Here is a 22,740-nt window from a genome sequence, read left to right on the forward strand (position 1 = left end):
CCTAGGGGCCTGGTGATTTTAACAGTTACTTGTTTTACCCATGACTCAACATTGATCTACTTGAAATCCCAAAAAGGCCAACAAAGCTAGAGCAACAATCATCCAGTGCTGTTCAGCGCCTCAGTTTTCGTCTCGAGTAATCACATGCCACAGTATAGATTGCCAGTTTTAACGCTGTTTCCAGCTTGACTTCATTCTGTGGCAAATATCCACAAGCTGCCATGTTCATCTGAAGATAGCTCAAGAGAATTACTTGTCAAGTACAGTTAATATCCAATTAACCTGACTGCTGAACCCAAATCTATTCCCCCAACAGGCTGCTGCTGTTGATAATGCCCCCAATTAAAACACAATATTTGAGGCCTTTGCTTCATTACATGGCAATTAACAGCAGGTCGGGTTACTCTTGGTTAGACAGATATCTCCCATTCACTAATTCAAGATGGCACCATGTGAATGGCCGCTTGTAATTCTGCTGAAACAGAGGACTCTTTCATGTGTGGTAATGAGTGACTGTTGGGGTCTGTTCAATCCTAAACCATCCTCGAAAGTTAATCATTTGATGTACATTCTGGACTTTAACTGGGTGAACCCACCAGTGAAAGCACACATACATTTTCTATACAGAAAACACTTTTCAAGCTGTGGTTGGGGTGTTGTATTTCATGCTGTGGACCACAGAGGTTTAACTTTGAGGACTCTGCGAGTGAATGGGGTTACAAGCTTCGGACTCCAATCTTTCATGAACCACATCTCCTAAAGAAACACAGCAAAAATTAAATCATTGGTTTCACACACACAGTTAGAAATGCTGATTTCATGCTTTTCATTTCCTCACGGCTCGATTACTGTAATTCTCTTTTCACCTGCCTCAATAAATCTTCTCTTGACCAACCACAATTAATCCAAAACACTGCTGCAAGACTGTTCACCAGGTATTGTAAGAAAACCCACATCCCCCCCATTTTATTCTCCTCACATTGGCTTCCAATCAAATTCAGAGTACACTTAAGATCCTCATATCAACATGTAAAGCTCTCCATGATCAAGCACCCTCATATATCTCTGACCTGCTCCATCCTTACATCCCTAGTAGACCCCTCAGATCTTCTTATCAGGGTCTGCTTGCTGTGTCTCGTGTTAGGCTAAAAACAAAAGGTGACCATGCCTCTTTGGAATAATCTTCCGGCCTACATTTGCTGTGCTTTTTCCACTGAAACCATCAAAAAGCAGCCAAAGATGCATTTATTTGTTGTAGCATTAGACCAACTGTTGTCATTTTGTATTTTGGTCTATTTTGTCTATCATTATTATTTCGTTTATTCCACATTTAATTGTCTTGTCCTATATTGATACTCTGTGAAGCACTTTGTGACTATGCTCTGTGACAGGTGCTATACTTAAAGGTGACATATCATGCAAAATCGACTTTTTAATGGTTCTCTACCTGAAATGTTTCCCTGGCATGTCTACAAACCCCCCGAAAATGAAAGAAAAAAAACAATCTCCAAGTTCTGATTTCTCCACATTTCTGTAAATGTGTGCTGAAATGAGCCGTTTCAGTTTTCCGTGTTTTTCATACGTCATAACGCCATCCGGTCTGTAATGGAAGTCAGAGCTCGAAGCTTGTTCAGCCCATAGACTGTATAAAATACAACTCAACCCCTCCTCCGTTTTTCATTACCTGCACACGTGTGTGCTAAAAAGGAGCTTAGGAGGGAGGCATGCTAGTTGTAGGCTGTCTTAATAAACACAAAGGTCGATTTTACTCCCCACGTCTGCAGATTTGTAGATCTAGTGGATGATTTTTATTTTTTATGGAAAAGTGCTAGCGCTAGTTAGCATAGCCACATAGCTACATGTTAGTAGCTGTGTACCAGGACACACGTCGACATACTGACAAATAAAACAACAAGAAACACAAAATCTTTGAAAGGTCCTGCTGCAGGCGCCTCTCTGTCAGGATCAGATTCTGGATCAAATACAGAGGGTTGAAGTAACGCGGGTCTGTGAGCAGCCGTGTATATTCAGCCAACATGTAAACATTTGATCAATGTGCTGGACAGCCGAGGCCAAATCCTCTTCCTGAGGGGGCGTGGTCAGAGAGCTCATTCTCATTTAAAGGCACAGACACAGAAAACAGCCTGTTCTGAGCAGGGCTGAAAAAGAGGGGTTTACAGGCATGCCAAAATCTGATTTCAAAGTGTTTTTTTGAGAAATAAACTTTAAAGACATGTTTTGGGGACCTCTTAGACCAATATACTTTGATGAAAAAGAGCATAATATGTCACCTTTAATAAAGTTTACTTACTTAAAGTGCGTTGTTTCTTTTTCTTTCTCAAGTCTTCTGGGTAGTAAAAGGCCATCACAAAGCATGTTTACCATCGGAAGGTTATCAGAAGTTTATCCCATAATGCTGACGCCAAGATCTCTATCTGTCCATCTGGCTATGAAATGAGATTAAGCATTGATTTTAGCAAAATGAAGTGGGGTGGGAAACAGAACAAAAAACAGAAAGATGATATCAACTACACAGAAAGCAGCCTTGAGAAGAATTGAGTTCTTGTCTTTGGGTTGTTGGTCCTCATTCTGGCATCAAAGCTGTTCTTTTTAAAATCTTAATTTGTGACGAGTGTATGAAAGGGAAAATTACTGGACAGGGCTAAAGCTGTGATCACAGGGGATTAACATCACAGGGAATGGCAGGGAATGAAATATTCACTGTGCTCTGTGATGTAACTCAACATTCCTGCAGGAATTATCACAGATACATGATCATCAGACATGCACAGTTTGTGCATTGTCCATTTGTTCCAAGAATGATTCATTAAGATAAAGAATGATTAGGTGCAATTTGATTTGATGCAAACTGATAACTGAATCCTAAGTTAGTTTTTATTTCATATAACTAAGATAAAAGATTAAAGATAATTTGTCTTTCAAGCTAGCGTGTCTTTAAGGTTATTACTTTCCCATACAAACTCAACGTATGTATACACACATATGCCCAGGTGTCTCACTATGACAGGTAGAAAGTTGGTATAACTAACCCTTAATTTTTTTTGTATTCTACCTTCATCGTCTTTGCAAAGCTCTGCTACCACTTACAGGGAAGTATTTATTTTTCTGCGGGACAAAATTAAAGCTAATCAAACAAAAGTAGACAGAAACACACACTGTATGACAAACTCATTAGTGTAACGCTAGATAGAAGAGCATCAAGGCATCGTTTTTCCCTCCAATTATTTTTTCTCTGATGGTCACATGAATAGCACAACATCTGAGTATTGTTGTTACTGCTTTCTTGTCTTTTAGAGGTTATTTGACTTTGTTCCTCACAGGAGACACATTTCTGTCACTCTTGTTTAATATTGTCTGCTTGGTATCTTGTCACGAGGATTTAACGTGTAAACCGTGTCACAAAGCCATCACAAACTTGAGTAAAAACAGGCTGTTTGTTGTGATAACCAAATACTTTACCACACTGTGGCTGGGTAAAAGGTTTGATATCATGGGCTGCTTGTGCTAATACTTGTTGATGGTAGCATCATCTCACAGGCTCCATCATAGGTTTTCAGGTTCAGGCAATTTTCAGGTGAAATTAGTCCTAATCTCTTTTCTACAATCTTTCTACAAAGTGTGCAGACTGGCAGACTTTTGGAAAGTTTTCTTTCTTCATATTAATTCCACATGACTTGATTTTAAAGTTAGAGACTAGGGATGTTAACAATTAATTGAGTATCGATTATTTGACTGTAAACAACTTACTCAAACACGTTTTTTGTTTTCGATTTTCTATGACATGGAACAAACGTCACGTGGTGATATATTTTGTTCAGCTATCAGGGAGGTGTTTTACGCTTAAAAAATAATAATTAATAATTCATTTTATTTATAGGCGCCTTTTTGGACAACCAAGGTCACCTTACAACATGGCAATAATAAAAGCAACACTCAACAGTAAATAAATACATACATTCGAATAATACTAGAAAACTGAAAGGGGGAGGGGAAGTCATTCCAGTCCCAAAGAGACGGATTAGAGTGAGTATGCTTGGTGGAAAATGTGAGTTTATAGGCGGAATTTGAAGGTGGTGGGAGAGGTGGAATTTTGTACTTCCAAAAGCATGTTTTGATGTGAATCAGCTGACAAAAAATGTTGCGCACAGCGGAGATGCTCAGCTGGGGGCTGTGTCTGTGGGACAGTTCCCGCAGGTGCTTTTTTTCTCTGCCGCTGGACTGGTTATGACCCAGTTGCGCTCCCGGCTGACACCTGACCGCATTCATATGCTTATTTTTCTTAATAAAAACAAGTTAACAGATAACTAGACACTGTGAGTCTGAAATATGTTTCTGTTCAGTTCTCTTGTTGCAGTTAATCCACATGTTGAAGATTGAGCCTTCACTTTTATGACTGTATGTCCACAGAGATTATTTCTATAAGCCTGCTCCACATGATATTCAGCATGTTTAACATTTAGTACACCTCAATATGACCCATAGCAATTCAGTTCCCTCAGTTATGTACATTATGTCGCTACGGAAAATTTGATTTGGGGAAAAAATGCATTTGGCATTGTTTTTGACATGGAAAACGTCTACTTTTCAAAAAACGATTAATAATCAATTGATCTTTAACATTTCCAAAGATCGATCACGGAGAGACTGTAAATCACTTTGCTGATCTTGGGCATTAAGGTTTTCTCACTGTGAGTTAACCTAAGCTAGTGCTACTCTTGTAAAAGGTAAAGGTAAACATCCGGGTCTCGCAAGATTGAAATGCTGAGGACAGTTTCCAGAAATAACACAGCAAACCTAAGTCAACCAAATCACAACTATAAAACTAGGTCACTGACCTTTTCGTATGACATTTTTACCAATCCAGGGTCTTACCAATCGTATGACTGGTACACTCGGATCTTTAATGTTAAGATCAATAACTGATTTGGATTGGTAAATCTTTACACCACTGTCACTTACCAAATTCTACACGCTATCTGAAACATAAGAAGGTCAACAAAGTAAATTCATCCTGATGGAATTATAAATGTCTGAACTCCATTTCAGCAGTCTATGCTATGCTGTTTGCTTAATTTAGTAACCAAAGTTAGCCATACATCAGTTACCAACCAACAGCTAATGTGGCTAAAAAGAAAGAAAAATGCATAAAGCAAGAGGTCAAGGGCAAGAGGACTGACCTCACTTTGCCCCAAAACTAGCGCCTGTTTGTTTTACTGGTGTCAAGCCAGGCTGAACAGAAAGCTCTCTCTTGCTCACTTTTTTGGGGAAGTGTGTGTTCTTATGTCATCTCAGTTTTCTTCCCGGCCACATTGTGTTCTGGGAAAATAGCTCTCAACTCTTCCTGAGAACTCTGCAGGAAAAGCTGTTTGGACAGGGGGAGTTTGGGTGTTCAAGCTCTGGTGTACGCAAATGCTTACGTGTCCCTTTATTGTATTATGGTTGTGATACGTCAAGTGCATGACGTCTCGCTTTGGCAGTCCAATATAAACAAAGGTTGAAAGGTGCCCAAGCATTGCATAACTGACATGGTTACACTTTGCTTGTCGTGCCAGGTACCCTGACACATTGTTTGGTTTAACTGGGTTGCATTTCAATTTACGAGTCAGCTGCTAACATCAGAAATTGTAATTTAGTGGCTCGGAACAATCTGGACCTTTTATGTACCCCCCTCTTTATTTGATCAAAAATACATAATTAAGAGCCGTAAGTTGTTTTGATCCAGTCATCTTAAAAGAATGGGAAACTTTTCCATTCAAAACAGATGGTTCATGTGTAAGATAAACAAATCACTAAAAAGCCTTTTTGTTTACTTTACTTCACAGAATACAACATTGTGTTTGATATTTCTCCTGATGTGATTGAGGTGAAGTAAGGAGGGGGATATTATGCAACAATGATCAGCAAATAAACTTGAAAAGAAACCCAAAATTTTGAAATGACTTTTAAATGCTTTCAGCTTTCCAATGTGTGTTTCATACAGAACTTCATGTTGATCTGAATGTCTTTAACGGTTATGTCATCCAGGTGATGTATTCTCAATATTGGTCCAAAAGGCATCATCTGCCAAGGGGCACTCCTCAAGAACTTCAAGTCCAGTTTCCTTTTGGATAAAGATTCAGATGTTCAGATATAAAGATTTAGATTTCTAGTTTGCCTGTCTGAAAAGAGCTTCTCAAATAAAGTGTTAAAGTATTTTGGTCGAGGCAGCTAGCTGTAACTTGCTAAATGATGCAAAGTTCTCTGCTCATGTTAGTAAGAGCGTGTTGTGATTTTTTGCTATACAAATAAAGATTGACTGATTGATTATTTATTTTTGTCTTTCTGAGGAATTGCTGAAGCTCAGCACAAAGCAACCTCTATGTCACTTAACATTTCCAACACAAAACAATACATATTCTTTTTTTTTTTACTTTATTTTTCAAGTGTGTTACACCAATGTGACATACAGCAAGGTAATCTCTTTGTACACAACAGTTACAAAGTAGACACCTAAACAGAACAAAACAAAAGGAACAACAAACGGAACAACAAAAAACAAACAGACAGACAGAGGCGGAGACCCCTGTCCGGGAGGTCTTCAACTCCCACTTCCGGAAGGATTTCTTGTGCATCCCGGGGGAGGTTGCGGACATGGAATCTGAATGGACCATGTTCAGGGCCTCCATTGTGAAAGCGGCTACTAGGAGTTGTGGCCTGAAGGCCATCTGTGCCTGTCGTGGCGGTAACCCTTGAACCCGGTGGTGGACACCAGCGGTGAGGGAAGCCGTCAGGCTGAAGAAGGAGGCCTTTCGGGTCTGGCTGGCCCAGGGGTCTCTGGAGGCGGCTGACGGGTACCGGGTGGCTAGGAGGGCTGCAGCATTGGTGGTCGTGGAAGCAAAAACCCGGGTTTGGGAGGAGTTCGGGGAGGCTATAGAGAAGGACTTTCGGTTAGCCCCAAGGAGGTTCTGGCAAACCGTCCGGCGGCTCAGGAAGGGAAAGCAGGGCTGGACCCAGGCTGTTTTCAGCAGGGGTGGGGAACTGCGGACGCAGACTGGGGATATCGTTGGGTGGTGGAAGGAACACTTTGAGGATCTCCTAAATCCAGCCATCACGTCCTTCGAGGAGGAGGCAGAGTCTGAAGACCCAGCGGAGGACTCGTCCATTTCCTTGGCAGAGGTCACTGAGGTAGTCAAAAAGCTCCCCAGTGGCAAGGCGCCGGGGGTGGATGAGACACGCCTCTTTAGTGTCACGTGGAGGTCTGGGACGGTGCCTGTGGATGGCAGACCGGGTTGGTGGTTCCCATTTTCAAAAAGGGGGACCGGAGAGTGTGCTCTAATTATCTAATTATATCTAATTTTTATCTACTTATTTTTTTAAATCATTTTACAATAATGAAGAAAAATAGATTTAATAAACAAGCTGAGGTGCGGAATCTTTATATCTTATGTTGTGTCTTTTTACCCCTACACTCTTTATAGCTCTCCCATTTGGTCCACATTGACTGGCTTATTAAAAGAGAGCCCCTGATTTTATATGTTAACTGTTCCATCACTTTCACATTCCCAATTAAGTCCCTCCATTTCTCTACACTTGGACTTATCTTCTGGAGCCAATTTCTAGTGAGGAGTTTAAGAGCCGTTATCCTTAAAATTCTAGCGAGATACTTGTCTTTAGTTGTGACTATTCCCTCTGGCATTCTTCCCAACAAAATAAAGTCACAATTGATTTTAGTGTCTTTTTTTTAGAACGTAAGTCATTTCTGTGCAGATATTCTCCCAGTACTCTTTTAAAACAGGACAAAACCAGAAGATATGGCTGAAGCTGACATGATCTTCTCCACAGTCCCTCCAGCATTTTGGTGTTACTGAGTTTTGAAATTTGGCTTGTTGAATGGGGGTTATGAAAAACCGCATCTGGAGTTGCCATGCAAATTCTCGCCAAAACTGTGATGCTGTTGTCTTATGTGTCGATAGACTTATATGTTCCCAGTCAGTATTTGGTAGGTTCACGTTAAGTTCCTCTTGCCACCTTGTTTTTTCTCTCAGTTCATCTGTGTTTTTATTAATTTCCAGAGTTTTATACAATGCTGAAATTCGATGCTTGACATTCCCACTTTTATAGTTTTTCACCAAATACTGTATCAGTGGATGAAAGTCTGTGATTGTTTTCTTTTGTATATTATTTTTCTCAATGTAACTTCTAACTTGTAGGTATCTGAAAAAATGAGAATGTGGCAAGCCATATTGTTTTTGTAAATATTCAAATTGCACCACTCCTTTGTCTTGTATAAACTGACCAAATATACTCAATCCTCTTTCATGCCACCCTTTAAAAATACCTTCCTCTTTGTTTGGGTTAAATTCAGGGTCGTCCCTTATTTCTCTAAGTGTCAGCAGATCATTATCAAGCTTGAGTTCCCTCCTAACTTTATACCAGACGTATTTTCAAACCATTTATTATCTATTTTTTGTTTGGATTATTCCCTGAGAAAAGGAAAGGATTTCCCCAGGCCTTTAAGTGAAGGCGCCTCAATATTCTTCCATTTTGCCTGTGTGTCATTATTTAGCCATGTTTGCAAGATCTGTATTTGGGCTGCGTAGAAATAACTTTGCAAGTTAGGGAGGGCCAGCCCTCCGTTCCTTTTGGCCATTTTTAAGGTTTTCATTTTTACTCTTGGCTTTTTATTATTCCATACAAATTTAAGTAGCATTCGGTCCCAGTACTTAAATCTCATTGGGCTAATATACAGAGGTAGTGCTTTAAACAGAAATAGGAATCGCGGTAGTATATTCATTCGAATTGAATCAATCCTTCCAAATAGTGACAGAGGGATTAAACTCCATCTATTCAGGTCTTGTCCGATTCTGTTCTCTAAGACATCATAGTTATATTTATACAGCTCTTCCATGTTTCTGGGAATTTCTATGCCCAAGTATTTTACCTTTTCTTTATCCCGCTTCCATTGGTATTCTTTTTTTAGCTCTATAGAAACGGGGTTTCCCAAAGTCATAGCTTCACATTTTTGCATGTTCAGTTTGTATCCTGAGACCAGACTATAGTCTTTAATATTCTCCATTAAAGCTGGAAGAGTGTTTTCTAAATTTGTTAAGTATAGTATGATATCGTCGGCATATAATGCTAATTTATGTTGTGATCCTGAGTTGTCTACTCCTTTAATTCCTACATTTTGCTGTATATGTGCAGCAAGTGGTTCAATACAGTGCAAATATTAATGGTGACAGAGGGTCACCCTGTCTTGTGCCTCTTCTCAGCTCAAAAGGACTGGATAATGTTCCATTGACTCTGACTTGGGCTTTTGAAGATGAGTACATAGTTTGTAGCCATGATATAAAAATATTACAAAAGCCAAAGGTCTGGCAGGTCTCAAAGATGAAAGGCCATGCCACCCTATCGAACGCTTTTTCAGCGTCAAGAGTAAGTATTAAAGCTTGTTCGTTTTTTTTCTTTACATGATGGATTATATTTAATGTCCGTCTAACATTATCTGATAATTGTCTATTTATAATAAAACCTGTTTGATCTAAATCTATAATGTCTGGCATAATTGGAGCTAGTCTTGCTGCTAGTATACTGCTAAGGAGCTTTTGATCAACATTTAGTAAGGTTATAGGCCTGTACCCCTCACATTGTGATGGATCTTTACACTCCTTGTGTATAACTGTTATTATGGAATTGCCCCATGTGTCTGGCCATATTTCATGTTCTAACGCCCAATTAAATACTTTATGTAAAAGAGGAGTGAGTTGTATTTTAAACTCCTTATAGAATTCTCCAGTAAAGCCATCGCTACCTGGGCTCTTGTCTAGTTTTACACTCTGGATCGTTTTTGATATTTCTTCGACCTTGATTGGCGCTGTAAGACTTTGATTTTGGGTCTCGGTCACTTGTGGCAGATTTAGTCTTTGCAAAAAGTTCCTTAGTTGAATTTGAGACTCTTCTTTGTCAGGACTATATAGCTGTTCATAGTAGTCGGCAAACTCTTTAGCGATTTCCTGTTTACTTGTTGACATATTATCGGTGGCCTTATTCTTAATAGAGGCGATATTTGATTTTGTCTGTTGTTTTCTCAGTCTATATGAAAGTATCTTAAGTGATTTTGCCCCTCCATCGTAATATTTTTGTTTAGTGAAAGCCAGTGCTCGTTCTACTCTCTCTGTGAGCAACCCGTCTAAATCCTTTCTTATTTTCTTTAGTTCAGCCAAGACTAAGGGGTCTCCACCTGCTTTATGTACTTCTTCAAAGTTCTTTATCTTATGTTCCATATTTTCAATTTTAGTCTCCCTTTCTTTTTTTTTCTGAGATGAGAAGCATATGATTTCCCCTCGAACAACAGCTTTTAATCCTTCCCAAATAATAATCGGGTTGATCTCTCCTGTATCATTATTAAGTAGATAGTCCTCGATTACGGTTTTTATCTTTGTTTTAAAGTCTTCCATTTGCAGTAATGAGTTGTTGAGTCTCCAAAAAGTTCTATTCTTTTCCCTTCCAATATTTATGGATAATGATATTAAGGCATGATCTGACACAGTAATCTGCTGTATGTTGCAATTTTGTACTCTAAACATTTCATTTTTTAATATAAAGAAGTAGTCTAATCTAGAGTACATGTCATGGGTCTTCGAATAAAAAGCGTAGTCCCTCTTTGTAGGGTTTAAAGTTCTCCAAACGTCTATTATTCCGATTTCTTCAGTAGCTCTTCTCAGTAGTCTAGCCGCTGTTTCTGAGTGGTGTTTTCTTTTACCCTGTGAGTCCAAATTGGCGTCCATGATAAGGTAAGTCTCCTGCCATTATTGTAATTCCTTGACTTTGGGAGGCTATTATGTCCACTATGTCTCTGATGAAATCCGGCCCTTCTTCAGGGGGGTTGTACACATTTATCAAGGAAATCATTATATTATCAAGTTTCCCAGATACCATAACATATCTCCCTTCTGTGTCTGATGACACTTTCTCTACTTGAAATGCGTAATGTGGCCATATTAAAATTGCTACACCTCTCCTTGCTGACTTATGTGATGAGTAAAACACTTGTGCTGATGTCAATTTGCCTAGCTTTTCATGCTCATGTTGATTTAGGTGTGTCTCTTGTAAAAAGGCTATATCCCTTCCTTCTTTTTTAAGTTGGTGTAGTATCTTTTTACGTTTTATAGGGTTTTTAATGCCATTTACATTATATGAGATTATTTTAAGAGGTTTCGTTGATAAATTTAAACAAAGGTTTCTGTTCCATGTTAGCACCATCAGCTTTCTTTAACTCTTTTATCAGTTTCCCAGTCTTTCTTATGACAGGGTGGGTCAACAACCATGTGTCAAAATAGAAAATCATATTCAACATAAAACTCATCGATGACTTCCATGAGTAGCAAGCTATACTTGCTTGCCAGAAAAGTGATTCCATTAAAAAAAATAGGAATCCTGGGCTTACCAGAGGTTTTGCCCTGCTTTGTGTGGAGAGCAGCATGCTGTTTTCTAACTCCATAAATGGTGTACTCTATTTGATCCCCCAACCCCCCCCACACCTTTTTTTAGTAGGGTAATTATTGGTTTTATATTGTGTCAATTTACTTCATACATATGCACATACACATATATATACACACACATATACATACATACAAACGCACACACCTAAATACATATACATTGATAATTTCATCTATATGCTCTTATGGTCAGCTAATCTAGGCAACTATATTTACCATCTCTGGAAAAAAAAAAAAAAAAAAGGTGTCACTAGTCCATTTTCCACTTTTTAATTCTAATCAAGAGTCTTCAGAAAATAAATTCATTCGGGTGTCATATCAGACGTTTATCTTGCCATTAGTTTATTTAAATCCAGAATATCTCCCAACTTCTTAAAGAAAGACTCATTTTTTGTGATTGCTCCTGAGCGCAGGTTCATTACATTCCGGAGAAAATAGTATATTAAGTCCGACACATCTTCCAATTTATCTGTAAAATTTTACAGCTTTCATTTAGGCTTTTTTGTGGGGTTGAGGGAGTCCGAAGTCAGGAGCGTGATTAAGTCGGGCATGCTGCCAACCGGAAAACAATACATATTCATCTGATAGCTGAGTTTGTCAGACTGGTTTGTTTCTTAATCAGGAGACAAACAATTCAGCAAGAGTCAGTGATGACTCTGGTGCAAAACTTTCTTCAAAACTTCCCCTGTGCAATATATTTAGTTTGTTTGAATACATAATGGAGCAAACATGTGTCTAAGTGCTGAGCATATAGACTATATAATAAATGGACATAGTATCTGTGACGTCACCCATGCGACCCTGAGCGCTGTTTTGAAGCCAATCGTTGGCGGGTGCCATATTGGAAATGCTGAACACAACGAAACTTCATCCAAGCTAGTATGAGGTAAAGAAGTGGGACTTTAGCCTTTTTACTAACAGCTACAGGGTGCCCGCCTGTACAGTGTGTGCCATTAGAAAAATGAGCTACTCAGACCTAAACTGTTTTTTGAACACGGCTGTAAACATGTTTATTTCTGCTGTGAAGATTGGTGGTGCAACAGATCATCGTTGATCAGTGATCCGTACGGATGCCTCTCCACGGTTCGGCACGTACGTGGTCCGCGGTTGATGAAAAAAAGAAAAAGTTGTGCGTGTTCACGTGATGACCGCATGTTCAATCCACACTCTCTCGTCAAGCGCAGTGGTAGTCATGGCAAGTGAAGGAGCAGAGGAACTTGAAAACCCTCCTACATCTTGTAAGTCACATATATGGGATCATTTTGGTTTCCCTGTGAAATACAGTGAATGCTGAATGTGCTTGAGCCACGTTATGAAATTCTGTCGCGCACCCACTAGACCAGAGGCCATCAATACGCGGCCCGCATCCGGCCGCCTATTTGTGGCCCCCGAACTGATATCCCTTCACTCTGTGTTTTGGTCGGGTCACCGCGTGTTTACTGGGACTTCTCTCCATGTCAACGATACGTAGACAGGCTGTTACTGGGTCACTTAGAGTCTACTGCAGCATGTACAATTTTTAACTTTCACTTTTGTTTATGGAGCAGTTCGCATATTGGCACTTTGCCAGCAGTAGGACCCTAGAATGCACTAAAACGGTGTGTTCCAAGTTTGCAGCTCAAAGAAAAGTGTAAAATGAAAATCCGCGATTGAAAGAAGAATGGAGCAAAACTTTTGAAGTTCCTCTGCTCCTTCAGTTGCCATGCCATGAAATGCAGTGAATGAGGCAGGACAGGGCCTGCAGAAAGGGTGCTTTGTACATGCAATACATTTTGAGTTGAATGTTGTTTTTATTTAATGGGCAAAGTGTTTTTTTACAAAATAAATGGAGGGACAAAGTTGTATTTGTCTTGTCTTCTTTCCTTTTTTTCTTTTTTTTTGCTGATCCGAAAAATGATCCGATCCGTGACTCAAATCCATGATACGATCCGAACCGTGAGTTTTTTTTATCCGTTGCACCCCTAGTAAAGATCGTATTTTTTGAATGGTGGTGTATGTGGTTTCCGGTGTTTCTGCAGCCAACCTCAAGTGGAACCTTGGTTGAGCATTAAGATGTAAATCTGTCTTAACCTTCAATAAAAAACAACTGCCTTTTGAAGATGTAAAATGAAGGATTATGTAGAAAAGGACATGGCCCCTATTATTCATATCTATAATTCACAAAGAAACTACCTAAATGTCAAATTTCCAGAACAGCCTTTGGGATTTCCAGTTTGGAAATCAGAAACCAAAACCAATGGGAGCACACTAAGCGGAGCAATCCACCAATCAGGTCATGAAATATCTGATTAAAGGAGAGCACTGTCTATCAGCTATTGCACAATCTAATTAAATGACACCTGTCAAGCTAATTCATTCATGACCACAATGAGTGGATAAGACGGGCTGTCAGGGAATGAGGCAGGGGGATAGACAACCAGGTCATTACAGCTTTAATTAGTCAAACTCACAGCCAAGGTGAGAGATGATCTGCAGTGGTTGTTCTCTGAATACAGAATGACCCTGAAAGGCAACAAATGCTTTCATTAAACTAGGTGATGGAAGTCCCTCCTCCGCAAAGGGATCATCCAATCATATCTTAGAAATCTTAGTAACCAGTGCTGACCAGTGATGCAAGGCTGGATTTCTAAATCAGGGTTTCAGACAGTTTAAAAAATAAATTTAGTCAAGATTTGTTCAGACTTAAGTTACAGCTAAGAGCTCACAGGGCGTAATTAAAATGGATCACAATTAGGGGTACAACCTGAGTCGAGTTAAGTCAAGTCCACTTTATTTATATAGCACATTTTTTAAAAAACTAGTGTTGGCCAAAGTGCTTTACATGGTAAAAATTAGCGTTTGGAGCAAGCTGTAGGCGCTGAATAGACGACATGTCTAACCCGGGAAGTCCATAGGATGCATGTGCGCCACGTTATTTGCAGCGGGAGGGCCGAGTGCTCCCATCAAACTGTTGGGGCTGTCCAAACACAATGACCTCAGTCTTTTTCTCATTTAGGTGCAGAAAGTTTAGGCTTAGCCAAAACTTGATGTTGTTCAAACAGATGAACAAGGACTACAGGTGGTGGTTAGGTTTAGGGAAAGATTGTGTGTAAGGCAATCAATTGCAAACATGTCAAAAGGTTAGGTTTAGGTTTAGTCCACTGACTAAGATCAAAGGTTAGGTTGGCCACAAACCCATAGACTGTACAATAAATGGACGTAGTATTCGTCACGTCACCCATTTCTTTCTGGGGTTTGAGGCCTGTGCCTCTCATTGGAAGACTCGTAATCTTAATATCTTCGAAATTGCTGCGTTACAAAAAAATTCACCCCCCTACCGTGTGTGCCAATTGAGAAATGAGCTATCCAGACTCCACTCGTCTTTTGTACCGGCTGTAAACATGTTTATTTCTGCTGTAAAGATCGGCTTTTTTGAATTGGTGTGTATGTGGTTTCCGGTACTTCCGGAGTCAGCCTCAAGCAGACCTTTGATGAACAACAGTTTTTAGCACGTCTGCATTGGACTCATATTTTTAGACCGGAGGTTGCCGGTTGCACAAACCCGGACGGTTAGGGTTAGGCATGATGTCCACTGACAAGGATCTCACAGATTAATCGTGATCACAATAAACATGTATCTCAAAAGTCTGAATGCAATGCAATAAATAGGAACAGTTATTATTTGTTAACATGAAATGCTGTCTTACCCGGTAGGTATACATTTTGCCTTGGGTGGAGGTCTAGCATAATGGCCATGCTTTCTCACCAATGTGATAAGGTTAGATAAAGTTCAGTTATTTGAGATTAATCAGTGGGGGAAAAAAACTGCTTCTTGGATTAGTCTTGCATTCAAGAGGGGCATGTTGCAAACACAGATAAGAGAGAGATAACAGATAATGTGCAGTCTTACAAATATATACATCGCACATCATCTTGTCATTGCAATGCTGAATGAAGTTCTGCACATATCCTGCAGGACTAGAAATCAATACAGGAGCAGAGCAGGTCTAACCTTTAGGGAAGAGATTGCTAACCTACTCAGCTCCTCTGAATCAACAACAGGAGCCCTTCTCAGCAACAACTAACCCCTGTGTCAGGGGTCCACCATAGCATGCTGGGCAGTCGGCCCCTCTCAACCGAGCTTGGAAACCTGAAACTTTTAAAATAGTTTATCTCCTAAACGCTTCAAAAAGTGTGCATCTGGTTATGTTCCTTGTACAGGGGGGTATCTCCATTTTGCCTCTGCCGGTAGCAAGCTGATCATCTGATAACTAAAAGTGTAAGTTTAGACAAATTGGCAACCCCCGGTGTTAAAATATGAAGCCCATGCAGAAGTGTTAAAAACCGCAGTGTATGGAGCAGCCGCTTGAGGCTGGCTGCAGAAACACTGGAAACCACATACACACCCATTCAAAGAAGACGATGTTTACAGCAGAAATAAACATGTTTACAGCCTGGTTCAAAAATGAGTTTAGTTCAGAGTAGCTCATTCTCTATCGGCGCTCTCTGTACAGGGGTGAATGTTTTTTATAACTTGGTAATTTCGAAGGTATTAAACAAAGAGTTTTGCTCAAATAAGGACATGGCTGACTTGATTGACAGGTGGGCTGGTGAGCAGTTTGCGTAAAAGCCCAACTCTTTACCTCACAATAGCCTGGACAAAGTTTAGTTGTTGGATACTACATCCATTTTTTATGCAGTCTATGTTTTAGACACCAAAATCAACAGATGCTGTAGCAGCAGTAAAATAAATGGCAATTCATCAAAATATCATTTATGTTTGGTAGTTTTTAAGTAGAATTTAAGCAGACTGTCCTAAATGTGATTTTGTTGTTTGCCATCTAAGAAACTTCCAATATTTGGACTCTGAGCTGTTCGTAAAACAAATGAAAGAGTCTGAGCATAACCAAGGGTTTCTCAGGAGTGCTGATTAAGATTTTATCACATAGTAGACTAGACTAGACTAAAATCAGTCTTATTTTGTGGAAACTAGAAGGACTTTCTGGAACCATTATCACTGTAGACATCAAACCTAACATGAGAGGGGAAGTGAAAGGTCCAAGTTTGTTGGACAGGTGTAGTAACAGTAAAGGTAACAAATGTGGGAGGGGTTTTGTGAAATAGTTATTGACTCATCTGCCTGGATCAGTTGAAATATCAGAAGATTGCTCTGAAGACTTTCAGGGTTTACAATGCACACTTTGAGTATTCAAGGTTTTTTGTCTGTATAGGGACAAGAATGCAGCAAGTAAACTGATGCCACACACTTAAGCACTTTTAGACTAATGGCCAAAGTCCGGATCCGTGTCCGGTCCACCTCCGATCCGTCACAGCACCGGATCTGATAGGTTTCTATTCTAGTCCATATGTTAACTTCCACTGGACCCACTCTGTTGTATTTTGGCTGCATCCCTGATTTGGCAGGTCGGAGCCCTCCGGATCAGGTACGCAAGACTACTATTTTTGCTGGATGCCGGAGCACGATGCATCAATCTCAACAGAGATCGCAAAACGAAATGAAAACATCCGGTTATTTTTCTGATGAAACTCTGTGTTATCACCAGATCATATTTCACTTCACTACAACAACAAACCGTCATGATGAGTGGAGCTAGGCCTGGAGTCAACAGGTCAGAGGTTTTCAGAGGACCAGAAAAACAACACGGATTAGGAGAATGCTTCGTTCCGTTATTACCACAGGAAAACCTTGGTCACATGACTCAAGCCGTCTGGCGTTCCTGCTTCGTGCTGCGTTCTGAAAACACAACCGGTGGGTGTTTGACGGACGAGAGAGCACAGAGCCGGACTACAGCATATCGGAGACGGACCTGACACGGATCTGGTGGAGGTCCCGGGCAACTTATTTGCAGTGCGTCTTTAGATGGTTCTTTGAAATACGTAAGAATCAACAAATGCACCAGAGACAGGACAAAACAAACTAAATAAAACAGACGGATCCATGTTTGACTTCAGTTTGGAACTACATGCACACGTACAGAAAAACAACTACAAATGGATGTGAGTCCTTCAAAGGAAGTATGGGGATGGGGAGGTGGGGGTTCAGGGTTGTGTAAACCCAACTTCTAAATCAAACATATGTTTTCAGTTGGTTTCCCCACATTGCATTATGACATGAAGTCTGGGTCTGAGCTTTATGTGGCTTCCAGTGTGGTCTTAGCATTTTCTCTCATAGTCCGAAGCATTACTGTTGGATGAGAAAGAAACCAAGTGTAATTGTGCTTTTCTGTCTTTATAATTCTTGGCCCTGGCATGAACCGACAGCATTCTTCCCTCTATTGTAAATGTGTAATGGGGTAAGCTCCAACAGCTCCACCCTGAACAAAAGAAGTAGTAAAGTAGGAACGGTGAAAAGGTCTTTTTTCTTAAAACAAGCTGTGAAAATAAAGCCTCCTCTGGGGAGGACAAGATGAAGTAACTTAAGTAATGTGCGCCAGAAAATCTCCTTCTTTCTCAAGGCTTCCCGGAGTCAGGAGTCACACAGGGTTTATCATGAACTTTGTGAGCATGTCAAGATGTAATCTGTACATTTTGTGCTTCTCAAGTGGTCTGCGAGCGCATTATATATTAAAGGAGAACCAGGATGTTGTAAGAATGATGGTTTACACTGTGGTGTTTCTGAGGAGACTTTGTGTCACTATCAATAAATTTGCTCTTTCCAACACTTTTTTATTGTACCAAGAAGTCCATTTCCTTTTATAGGTAAATAACATCTGAATACCATTATTTAAAAAAAGGTACTGTTTTATTTATATGCCACAAATGAGCTACATGAAGTCTGCAAGGTGTGAAAAATAAAGTTTGGTAAATTGTGCCCTCTAGTGAAAATTGACCAGAACAAGCACTTGACGGAGATACTGCCTCCAAGCTTATGTACTTATTTCAAATAAATAACCACCCTGTTTATGTTGTATCATTAATGTATTATTGCAGTAAATTACATTAACCTGTTGGACTTACTAAGTAGCTAATTGCACTATTTGTACAGTAAGGTACAATACATTTGGAAAAAAATCTACGTAAACTTGTTCATTCATTTGTTTGTATTTCTGTTCACAGCTGACTAAAACCAGAATTTTTTTTTGGCTGTACTTCAAAGTTTGGACTGCCAGCTGAGTATTCTCTAAGTCCTTTACAGTGTTTTCCTGTTTGAGTAAAGAGCTGTGGTTTATTTGTGAAAGTAGCTCTAAATTAAACATTTTATTACTATGCTCCCTGAGCAGAATATTAAGTTTACCTAAGACATCTACAATATTAAAATTAGACGTATTAATGCCACTCTGCAATCTTTCATTTGGTTATTTCACTCACAGTGTAAACATAATGTTTTCAACATAAGGGAATAGAGTACAGACAGAGTACAGAGTATGCATGCCAGTCTTTCATGGCTCAGAGTAGACAAGAGTTTGTTATGCAACCTAGCAAATTTCATCAGGAATATTTGTTGTAGTAAACAACCAAATTGTCTGTACTTATAAATAAGGTATGTGAGAGACCAACACAGTCACACTACCCAGCAGGCTGTTCAGGGTTATTAGTTAAGCGAAGACCCAGAACTGATGCGGTGTGCAGATCTGTAACGTATAGAGCCATCACAATGTGGAATAATTGACCAGTCATCATAATTGAAGCACCCAGTAAGGCCAGTTTTAAAAGGACTCTTAAGGAAAACTTAACACAAGTGATTGATCTTAATTAGATGTGATGTCTCTTGATTTCAATTCATGGGAACGAGTACATTACATCCATTATGTGGATTATGTATTTCATGTTTGTAGAATTTTCTGTTTTGTATTTCATGTTTGTAGAATTTTCTGTTTTTGTATTTCATGTTTGTAGTATTTTATCTATGAAGGTTCTCAGTCATCCAGGTCATGGTAATTGAAAGCTTGATCCGTAAGGCAACTAGACTGGTCTTCAAGAATTTCTACCAGTCCAGTTGCCTTACGGATCAAGCTTTGCATTTGTAGTATTTTCTGTTTTTGTAATTCATGTTTGTGGTATTTTCTGTTTTTGTATTTCATGTATATTTTGTATGTTATGTTTGTTTTATGTAGACCCAGGAAGAGTAGCTACTGCGTTAGTGACAGCTAATGGGGCTCTGAATAAAGGAATATATACAGTCTACTGATGGACTAATGGTTCAGCCTTGCAGAATCAGATCTGGCAAGCTAGCTGTTACTGAATTAAAAGTTAGAAGTATAAGTAGGAAGATGTGTGTGTTATTGGGTTATCACTTAGTATTATGTCTATACTTTAATTCTTACCTTTCTTAATTATATATTGCTGCCGTCTGAAAGCATCCTTTTAGAATGTTATGTAACTTCATTATGCTGACATGTAAAAAAAAAAAAAAAAAAAAGAAAAGGGTGGGCTCGTCCGGGATTTGAACCCGGGACCTCTCGCACCCTAAGCGAGAATCATACCCCTAGACCAACGAGCCACGTGACATTATAAGAAAATCTAATGAAAATAAAGTAAAAACACTTCTCAAGAAAGTTCACTACGCATGTTTTATAAATTGAGCCTGTCATTCTGGCTATTACGACGTATTATGCCTTTATGTGTCCATCTACTGACTATTATTTAGTGAACTCAACAAACTGCCTCGACGCTAAATTTTTGACGAGCTCTGATCACGTGCGTAAAGCTTCATTTAAATTGCATCGCTGCAAAACGTTGGTAACTTGAAAACAAACCGAGCAAAACTAATATAGTCGTAGTTGCTTGTCAGGCTACCTTTCGCTGATTTACCTGAATTGCCTCACACGGTTTTATGCTGTCACTGAAAACCGCCAGAGGTCGACATTAGCCGCCGCTGGGGGAAGAAACAGAGGATCAAAACAAAGCAAGAGGTCCAACTCCGACCTACTTCCGCCTTCGTTTAGATGCTACTTTTTTATTCCCTAAACTAAGAGACTGGAAGATATATTTGTATTTACAGTTTATTGTGTGAATGAAATACTTATTTACATTAAAAAAATACTGCTTATTTTGTCTAATTTATTCTGAGGTATCCAAAGAAACCCATCCGAGGGAGCTGGAGATATGGAGACTTTAAAAGTCAATTAAAGGCCCAACTATTTGGTCTGCTTTTGTTTTATTTTTAATTTATCATTGATTTTATTTTAATATTCTAATATTAATTTATATGTAACTCCATTTTATTATCGTATTACTATTTTTTGTTGCTATTTAGTGCTTTTGTTAATCTGAGGCTTTATTTTTACCTATTTAATGTCTTAACTAGTCGTGTTTTACGTTTTATTTACTATTTCTTAACTATCTCCCTTTGATGTTTATTTTATTGCATTTTTATGCATTAGTCTCTACTTCTAAATCCATTTCTTTTTAAAAATTATTTTTATTGACTAATTTGCAAGAAATTAAGAAAAGAGAAAACACAAAAACAAAACACACAAAACAAAGGCGTTACAGCATGTCAGCATTAGCATGAATGAGTTTGCTTATAATTTGTATAAGACTACCTTCTGTATTCGTTTTAAATGCATCCATGAGTATAGGGTTTGATACCTCATGCAGAGACAAAATTAGGGCCTGGAAATGTTTTTTTTTTTTTTTTTCCCCGTTTACTTTTTTCGCGGTTTTTGTTCCTCACCATCTGTTTCTAGCTCATATCCATTTCTGCTTAAGGTTTAGTCATGATGTATAAGATTTTTACTATCATTTTATCATTTTTATTAACATTATTATTATTTTTCAATCACTGTAAAGCACTTTGAATCGCATTTGATTTGTATGAAAGGGGCAATATAAATAAAGCTTGATTGATTGATGATTGATCAACATCAAGGGTTAGATTCAGGTTCAGGTTACTTTATTTGTAACCATAGTTAAACTTGTTTTGCAGCCATTGAGATATCAGGTCATTACAGAGTTACAAGACAGATGTCAGACAGAAAAAAACTACTTTTATATGCTAAACACACTTAAATATCCTAAAACTACTACAACAATAAATCTGATAAAATCAATAGACATGATAAAATAATAAAAGTGCTAAAAGTTCCACTTAAAAGGCGTATCAGAAAACAATCAGCCAATAAAAACTATAAAATTTGAGTCTGTATTAGTATTTGATTTAATTCTCACTTTACATGACTGTCCCAGACTCTACAGACTTTCACTATTGCAGATTTTACTGATTGAATTATATATATAAAAAAAAACAAAAAAAACTCAATGCAGGCAGTAAGAAGGTACAAATTATTGTATAGATGATTTTCTTTAATAACTGATGGCTGTGAAGCACATGAACAAGTAAAGCAGGTCTGATGTCTTGCATATTCATGTCTCATGTCCTGGTTGTCAGCCCTAAATTAGCTGGCTGTTCTGATGGATAAAATACTATTAAAATTTCAGAGGGTTTGATATTTCCTATGTTATATCAGAGCTGCGATATAGGTCACTGTAAAGATCTGGTGTAGGTGAGTGGATACATATTCCACTTTTATGTAAAATTGTACAATTTATTTTCTATATTAACAAATTCCATGTTGCGTCACTTTGTTACTGTCATTTGATTGCAGTATTTCTCAGTTGCTAAAACACTAAACCCTATTGTCTGAACTAAATTCTTAGTGGCCTGAACCCATGTATTGAATCAGTCACTCTTTTGGCAAAACCAGAAGGACTTTTCACCTGTTACACACAACTTGCAAACACATTCTAACTCACTAAAACACATGTTGTTGCACTGTGATGCACTTGTGTTGCATAATGGTAAGCACAGGTAGCAAAAGTTAAACATATTTGAAGCACAGGTGTCACAGATTAAACACACTGACTCGAACTGATCACACTTGTGGCTAATGTTGTGAGGAAACCAATATTAGCCAGTTCAGAGAACACTGGTTGTTGAAGGTTGTACAATGGACAGAAATAATCTGAGAGGCAGAGGAAGAGTGTGAGTAAGAGGTGGTCGAGGAGGAAGAGAAGGGGAGTGAAATCGAGAAAGACAAAGAACAGTAACTTCTGATGAAATCTGAGCTACTGTGATAGACCATGTTCTTCTCATTTATATTAGTTTTACTGGATACAGGTGCTACAATTCAAGAGGATTTTTGTTATTTTTTTGCCAAATTCATTGAGCTACAGTAAAAATAAACATTATTTCTTCATGTCCTGAGCATTGTGTTTTCATTTTTTTATGTACTGTGTAATGACTGCTCAGTATTGTTTTTAATTTTGACTGACTCGAGGTATGATCTGACAACAT

The 22,740-nt window shown here is 38.8% G+C and overlaps 1 non-coding gene across 1 annotated transcript; it reads right to left on the minus strand.

Moving 5' to 3' along the window:
* Positions 1-19,872: 19,872 nt before the first annotated feature.
* On the minus strand, positions 19,873-19,944 carry trnap-agg. Its single transcript has one exon. It is a non-coding gene; the product is annotated as a tRNA-Pro (tRNA).
* Between the last annotated feature and the right edge of the window lie 2,796 nt (positions 19,945-22,740).

The sequence above is a fragment of the Notolabrus celidotus genome, chromosome 1, assembly GCF_009762535.1.
Source record: "Notolabrus celidotus isolate fNotCel1 chromosome 1, fNotCel1.pri, whole genome shotgun sequence".
Taxonomy (NCBI): Eukaryota; Metazoa; Chordata; class Actinopteri; order Labriformes; family Labridae; genus Notolabrus; species Notolabrus celidotus.